This window comes from Lactuca virosa, chromosome 3 (assembly GCF_052849685.1).
Source record: "Lactuca virosa cultivar CGN04683 chromosome 3, Lactuca_virosa_CGN04683_v6, whole genome shotgun sequence".
NCBI classification, from domain to species: domain Eukaryota; kingdom Viridiplantae; phylum Streptophyta; class Magnoliopsida; order Asterales; family Asteraceae; genus Lactuca; species Lactuca virosa.
In genome coordinates this window covers 441,491,523-441,500,269 of record NC_136428.1, presented here as the reverse complement: position 1 = coordinate 441,500,269, position 8,747 = coordinate 441,491,523, and the positions used below count along the sequence as shown (strand labels likewise).

Sequence of the window (8,747 nt, the reverse complement as noted above, 5' to 3'; positions counted from 1 at the left end):
TTCTGAAGCAGCTACAAATTTGGTAAGCATTTCTTCCAAACTTGGTTTTCTTTCTTGTGATGGCTCCTCCTTTTGGTAAAAACCCCTTCCCTTTTGCTTGAACTTCTCTTCCTTAGCCTTCTTGTACTCGTCATAAGGGAGCCACTCTTTCTTTGGTCTACGCCAATGTTCATCATATCGGTCCCCACTTAAGTAACAAACTTGCACCTTTTTGTTGCCATTCTCATCCAAATCGCAGTCTCTAGTAAGGTGAGACCCATTGCAATTTTCGCAACCCACCCGAATAACATGTATCGTTTGGTCCATTTTATCCATCCTCCTATCCATGGTTTTTAGCATAGCCATAACTGCTGACAAGTCTTCTGAAGCTGCATAGGCGGCCCCCCTCGTCACATCATTTCTTGGATTGTGGTATTCTCTAGAATGCTTAGAGAATTCTTCAATTAGTTGCTTTATCACTGGAGGTGCCTTTTTCGTGAGTGGACCTTGCGAGTCAAGTAATTGCCTAGTGGTAACATTTACTCCATCATAGAAGATGGAGACTTCTTATTGACTATTGAGGTCATGATGTGGGCAATTCCTTAGCAGGCTCTTGTACCTCTCCCACGCTTCATATAGTGATTCTCCAGCTTGTTGTTCAAAGTTGGCTATGGCTTTCTTTAGCTTGGATATCTTGGATGGTGGGCAGAATTGATCAATGAACTCTTCTTTCATTTGGGCCCATGTAGTGATAGATCCTGGGGGCAATGACTTGAGCCAATCCTTGGCAGCACCCTTCAAAGTAACCGGAAGCATGCGAAGTAGCTGAGTTTCCCGAGGCACATTTGGAACATTGAAATAATCAGCTACATCATTGACTTCGTCCAAGTGTTTATAAGCGTCTTCGTTGTCTTTGCCTGTGAAGGGGATCTCCTTAAGTAGAGCCAGGATGTGACCCTTGAGCTCAAAAGTAGCAGTAGCGGGGATTGCGGGTTGCACAAGTCCCTGTCCAGTATCATCGCGTATCCTCTTCTTCCATTCCCCCATGGGGACTTCATCAATGTTAGCCATGAGAATAGCTAATTCGTCATCGGAATCGGAAATGTGACCGAATGTAGGGTCTTCTTCTTCCTCGGTCTCGTGCTCGGCGTCTTCTTTAATAGGGTCTTCGATTGTCAAAGAGGCACTGGATGCTCCTGATTTGCTGCTCTTCTTCTTGCTGAAAACGGACTTTAGGTTCTTTAGTGGCGAATTCCTTGAAGAAACGGATTCTCCAACGGATTTTCCTTTGTTCTTCCTTAGGGCGGATTCCGGGTCGTCTAGAGGAGGGATCAAAGGTGTATCAGATCCTCGGGTCATGAAACAACTGCAAATAAAACAAGAAAAACGCGTAAAAAGAACAAAAATGAAATAAAAGCTAAAACTGTGACCAGTGATGGACTCGCCGAGTTTCGTCGAGTGCACTCGGCGAGTTCAAGGTAAAAACAGAAAAATTTTCTACTTAATTTATTAAAACAGGGATTGATCAAAACCTATACTAACTACTAAATTACCTCAGAATTAACTTTGTGTAAGATAAATCCCACACAAATGATCGATAAAAATAGAAATTAGTGCTAATTTAGAACCGTTCCCCGGCAACGGCGCCAAAAACTTGAACGGTAAATTAAAACTAAAGACTAAAGACTAATTTTATCTAAATTAAATAGAGTGTCGAACTCAGGGAACGGTAAATTAAAACTAAAGACTAATTTTATCTAAATTAAATAGTAAATATGGGTTTTCTCTAGTTTTTCAAGACTAGAAACTTACTAATACTACTTGAGCTAAGAACTAGAAAAACAAAGATTTAACTGAATTCAATAATAAAAGGGACTTCTGTTTAGTTCAACTCAATTGATCCTATGGTTGATATTATGGTAATAGTGCAATGGATTAATTCTTCTATTGGCTACCGATTCAAGTAATTAGCCTTGCGTTCGCTACGATAATCCTTAGAAAACAAACTAACTCAAACAGTGATCAGTTGTCTAATTTAATTTAATTCACTAGATTATTTATTCGGGTTAATTTAGACTTGTAATAGCTAACTAAATTGGTCCTTTAGTTAACCTCTTGCTGATGGTCATCAAACAAGCTCACACATGAATTTACCTAATTTTTCTTATTAATTCTAGTTTCACGTTCGTTAGTCCTAGACATATGATAAAGTGGTCACATAAACATATGGGGTTGATAATTAAAAGACGTTCATACTATTTAATTATCTTCCTATTAACAGAAAATTAGTTATTATTCACACATAATGTTCTTTAACAAGCTAGAATCAACAAAATCACCAATATTAAATTAATCCTACCATAAAATCAAACCATAATATCAATTTTGTATCCCCAAACAGAAGTTTAAGAGTTTTAGCTCATGATTGAGGTAATTAACAGCAATAAAACGAATTCTAATTGTCTAACCATAATTGAGAAACAATAGATTAAGTAGAATGATGAGAATGTGCCTCAAATCTTTTTCGGAATTGGATTCTAGGTTATATCTTCGTTCTCTAGGGTTCTTCTGGCTCTTCAATCACAGCTTGCTTCTCCCCAAAGGTTCCAGAAGTCCCTCAATCGGATTAAAACCCGCTATTTATAATTATCACAAAACAGGGGCTACTCGGCGAGTAGGTCGCGCACTCGCCGAGTACTAGCGTGGACTCCGTATTCGGCAAGGAATCTTGACTTTTCTTTCGGGAACATTCTAATGAACTCGCCGAGTACTAGCATGGACTCGCCGAGTAAGTGTGTAGTTTTCCCTTTTCCTTCATTCTTTGGTCTCTAATTGCTTCTCCTTTTTCCTTCTGCTTCCAAGCATGTCTTTTGGACTGAAAACACAATATAAGCATTATTAAGTACCTTTTGTCCATATTATGCATATAATTAGCCCAAAATGAATAGAAATATATGTTAAACATATGATTAATTATGCACATATCACTCATCTTCCTGATCTAACCATTTCAACAATTCATGACTCCTCTTCTTAGTCATAAGAATGCACTAAGATGACCTTTAGAGGACTAATTGTGATATGATTTCTAATTCATTAAGATGATCACAAACATGATACTAAAGTACTCTCCCATCTTTTCAGATTTGAGAAACTTTTATCTTTCTGCCTAATTTGATTCTTCCCATTCGTTCTGCCATACATTGAGACTTTTCCAATGTTTCATAATTATACTTAAACTTGTAAGTATAACCATATTTACTAAACATTAGTAAATCAAATAGTCTTAACGAGCTTTGTGGTGAACATGACCAGTGCACAAGAATGTGTACTCGATCCCTTTAGTCCTTCACTTGACTCACACATCCATGTGAACAAGTAATTAGTCTTGATTTTCCAATGCTTGAAAGTTCTCATTCATCATACTATTCAACTTGCATGATTCCAAGTTTCGGTCCAATTGAAACTTGGGTGATGAGGAACTTTCCTGATTTGGTAAATTTAGACACTACCACAAATGAAAGAATCAAATCCATTTTCCAATATTGCTGTCAGTGAAATCATATAAGCAACAATTTTCCACAAATGCCATTGTAAGGATACTTCAAATAAATAAAATTAAACAATTTTTTTTTATTTTAAAACTTTGCGGAAAAACTTATCCTTACAATCCACATGGAAAATTGTTGTTATCTATTCCTTAGCAATATATCATAACTTCTTAAGCAATTGCTCAAAATTCTGATGCGATCGAAATCCACCTTCGCGATCAGAATCAGCATATACTTCCTTTAAGATTTCTCTCTATTCTTTGATTCTTAAAACATCAACATGTGACCCAGTCACATCATGTAATGAGGATCTCAGAATAGAACTTAACAGAGTTAGATAATGGGCTCTACCTGATGTAGAACCAAACTTATTGACTTTAACATCCTTAGGTAAATTTGGCAGCTTTGCAATCAACGCCCCTTCCTTTGGCAAAATAAACATATGGACCCTTTGGTAATGGGACTATCTCAGACTTAGCCTTTATCTTTACCATTTGGTCAACCGGGTTGACTATGGTCAATCCCTTTCCATTGGGAAGAGAATGCTTTTTCTGGATTTCCAGTGTCACCATTGTCACTGTCCATAAAGTTTTTGGGAAGTTGATCTTCTAATCAAATTTGCTTTACTATCGTTCCAAATCATTGCTGATTCAACAGCACCAAGCAAATAGATATGATCATTAAGGTTCATGTCATAGTCTGTTTCATAGTAGTCCCAAAGGAACTCACTATGTGACTTAGAAAGTGATTGAACATCCAACTTTCTCAAGACTTTGACACCCAACTCTCCCGGCTTGTCAATATGTGACTTCATCTCTAAGATGTGATCACACATAGACCTTGCTTACCATTAGGGCTTGAGTGACCTTGAACTTGTGGGTTAGGGAGAATAATTGGAGGAGGTGAAGGAAGTGAAGTTCCAAGAGATTTGGGAGGATCATAGATGTCTGAACCAGACATCGTTTTGGGAGATATTCAAGATAGTTGATCTAAAGTCCTTAATATAACACCCAATATGAAATATTAAGGCTAGGACCCAGCAAACTATTTTATAACTTGGAAGAGGGATGCCGTAATCCAAGCTATAAAATATTTGAAGGTAGGTGAATGACGATTCACCAATTTCCACCAAGATAAACAAAATGTATTATTAGGTTTTAATTGGTTTTGAAACTCCTAGATTCTTTTGAGATTCATTGAACTTTTCAAAGACATGTTTCAATCTCGAGTGTGCCCTTCAGTTTTTGTGACTGGGATGCCGAGGATCACAAAACAAGGTGTGAATAACCATGCAAATATACTTGGTACCCTTAATATTTACCCCTCAATCGATGTGCCGGTTAACCACACACGCTCCAACGATACTATGATAAACATTAAGTTACCCTTTGCCTACCTTGTTAAGTCCAGGTTAGTGTGCCGATTAACCACACACGCTCCACTAACAGCTTAAACAAAGTGCAAAGTGTAATTTCATGGATTAGCACCTTATTCACATTTTCCTAAGTAACTAAGATTGGGAATTTATAAGTGTTTAGTTACTTAGTATTTATAATTATACTTATAATGAAGGGAGAATTATAGTCCTTGTCCTACCTGTTCGGCTAACGACCCTCCACCGGTCAAGGAAGCGGTGAGTGAGAGTGGACACCCATTAAGCTGCCATTTTATAGGCAGTAACCTTATACCCCCCTTATAGACCGGCTTCGTGAATGAGGCCCACTAATGGTAAGACGACTTGCTCTTATACATATAATATATTAAACTTTTAATATTATAATAGTATAAGGGTGTATTTTAGACATTTAAAATACTTGGTGGTTTAATCTATTAATTAAACTAGACTTTTAATTTAATTAAACTCAAACCATATATTTATGGATTAATAATACTCTTTTAATTAAACGCTTTAATTAACTATTAATAATGTCCATAAGAGTTAATTTGAACTATTCAACAAAACATCACAATTCCAATTATTAAACTCAAAATTAAAACCATTTAATTAATTGTTTAAGTTATGAACCCAAGAGTTTTAGAATTCAATTCTTTTTTTCATAAAAAACTTTTCTCAAATTCCAAAACTTGAGGGCAAGTTTTGTAATTCTTGAAAACCTTTGGATTCCATAACTTATGGAATTAATGGTGTTTTATGATGAAACTTTCCATGTTCCATAACTTCAGAACAAGTTATGGAATTCTTTAAAACATTAACACCAAATTTTGTAACTACTTAAAAACTTTGAATCAAATTTTTTTTTTAAAAAAACTTTCATATCCGTAATTTATGGAAGTTTCAAAAACCCTTAAGATCACAACTTTAAAAAAAACTTTTGAGCTCCAAAATTTTATGACAAAATATGTAACTCCTTAAAACATTTAGCTCAAACTTTTAAAACTAATAAAATAATCATATCATTTTATCTTTTACTAAATTTGACCTAATTCAACTCATATAACAAATGATTCAAATTTTACAAATTATTCGTTTTTCACAAAACAAGTAATTATCTTAAAATTTGACAAACGTCATGTTTTTTTTTCCTTTTTTTCAACTTGAAAATAAAACATTTGCATCAATATAACAGAAAACAACCCATGGCTCTGATACCACTGTTGGGTTTTTGAGCATTCTAACACTCTTATGGTGTACATGCAACCCTATAAACCTTGGATCTATGTTTTCTCTATTATACATGCAAATATTAACTATTCCAAGGTTTCATCCTAACTAGCATATTATGAAGCACCTATACTACAAAGTTCTAGTTAGATGACATACCTTTTGATGTAGCTTGATGTCTTCAAGCTTTAAGAGCTTAGCCCCAATAGTGTGGAAGCCTCAAATGGAATCACAAATCACCAAAACACCTTGGAAGAACTTGAGAGAATATTTATGCACACTAAAATCGGCCCACTTTTATTTTCACACACTTGTACCAATTTGGTGAGCCAAGGACCCCTTTATATATTATGGAGGATTAGGGTTACATCAATGTAAACCCTAATACCCATGACCTTTCATTTACATAGGATCCATGGGTTAAAAGCTCCATGGACCATCCATGAAAGCTTAGCCCAACCTAAATTAACTTGGCTCATTCCATATATATAAGAGTCCATATTTAATTAGTTCTTTTTGATCACTTAATTAATTCTAAATTAATTCTTGATCAATACTAATTAAATAATATGATTCCATATTAATATATTAGAACTTATAATATATTAATATAAATCATAAATATACTATTCTCAACAGACTATCCATATAAATTGTGCCGGTGAAGTGCAACCCAAATGGACCATGCCGGTTCGGGTCAAGTACGTACCAAATATAGTTATGGACTTAGACTTTAATCCAACACAATCCCGCACCTAAACTGTTAGCTATAGTTAGACCAGCAGGTCTAGGGTGACAAATGTCGACCATTCCTGTTAGGTCATATTTTATTGGTTTGAGCTAGGCATCTATCTGTATAGGTCTTATTAGTGTTTGTATGGGTTTTTAGGGTGGTTATGGTTGGGTGAACCGTAAACAAGGTGTTTACGGTTTAGTTGGTGTTTGCAGCTGCAAGTCTGTTTGAGGCCGTAAACTGTGTTAGGTTCGCTTTTCCCTATAAATATGTGTCAGACGTGTCAGAATGTACGACTGTTGTGTGTGTACGTTCCATTGTACCTGACGTTTACGGCTAATAGAATGTGTGCAATTTGGAATCATTTCTGCTTCTATTCCTTCTTATTCTTATTGATTTTAGCTTGTTCTTGTGTTTGATCACTAGTTGGTTCCATATTTGGGGACTTACAATCAAGTGGATGACGCAATCCAAGCTCTGATACCAACTGTAAGTCCCAAATTTTGCTTGATGGTGCGGAATCCCAATCAAGTGGATGATGCAAGATCAAATATGGAAGAAAGAGGAGAAGAAGAAGATGAAGTTGATGAATCTTCAATGTTTATATGATTAGAATGATGTTCCAACACAAGATTCACACACAAATATACAAGTTCTCTCACGTTTCTCTCTAGAACACCTTGATTTGCACACACTTGACCGTAAACTCCCTCTGATAATACTGACACTATTTATAGGAAATAGAGAACCGTAAATGGTTCAGGGCCGTAAACAGTTCACGGCCGCAAACGAGTTTGCAACCACAAACACACCCAACCGCAAACACCACATGAACTGTAAACCCAAGGCTGTTTTCGGTTCGAGACCAAATACTATTAAAGTTGTTGGGAATAAATCCGAGATGACGAATGTGGAATATCAAGAACAATCAGATTCAATCACCACAATATGCAAGTAATCTGATAAAGGTTTTTCATATATTGATTATCATATGAACGTACATAGAAAAACCCTAATCTAGTAAACAGCTTAAACCAAAATCTAACCTAATGATTATTTATAGGGAACAATAAATATAAGCCATAAATATAACATCTATGCCTTAATATAAAACCAATCCTTAGAAGAGCTCGATTAAGAACTTCTACTGTAAAGGCATCGTAGGGAATCATAAAAAGATTAACCTTAAAAAGGCTTCCCTAAATAACCAAATATGCTATAACAGTTTCAATATCTCAAATACTCAACAATCTCCCCCTAGATGTTGAAACTGATGAAGATCACGATTTTCGATCTTCTAGGCATTTCTCCCCCCTAAAATGTGATACTCATCAGCACATGGGGTCTTCAAGGCGAGAGAAATAAGAAATAATCTTCCAAATACGAACTCCCCCTTGAATAATCATCACTCCCCCTTGAATCTTCAACAAATACCATGGAGAGAATCCGGAAAGTTAAGAAGAATCACTAACAATCTTCGAAACCCGTCAGATTTGATGAAATAAATCCCTTTAGAATAGAAGGGATTAAAAATGAATAAGACCAAAGAAAAGGATTAGAATCGAAAATTTGATTTCCAGAATTTGTTACAAATCAAAGGGAAAATGATGTAGAGTTACTACGTAAGTCCCTGACTTTCAGCAATGTGACAATTTCAGCCCATTATTCGAAAAGTTTGCAAATTTAAGGGCTGGTGAACAGTTTTGAATTCTTTAATGCACATATATTTTCGTGAACAGAAATTTATGGATTCCATCATGTCTTGGCGGTTCGGAAAGTCGTTTTTCGTGATAACGTCAAATTTTCACGACTTTTTCGGATTTTATACTTCATTGTGTATATCATTTTGTCGCGGGGGAGC

The 8,747-nt window shown here is 35.7% G+C and overlaps 1 non-coding gene across 1 annotated transcript; it reads left to right on the top strand.

Moving 5' to 3' along the window:
* The first annotated feature begins 559 nt into the window (after positions 1–559).
* Positions 560–666, top strand: LOC145167962 (small nucleolar RNA R71). The gene has a single exon (XR_013741561.1). It is a non-coding gene; the product is annotated as a small nucleolar RNA R71 (small nucleolar RNA).
* The last annotated feature ends 8,081 nt before the right edge of the window (positions 667–8,747 follow it).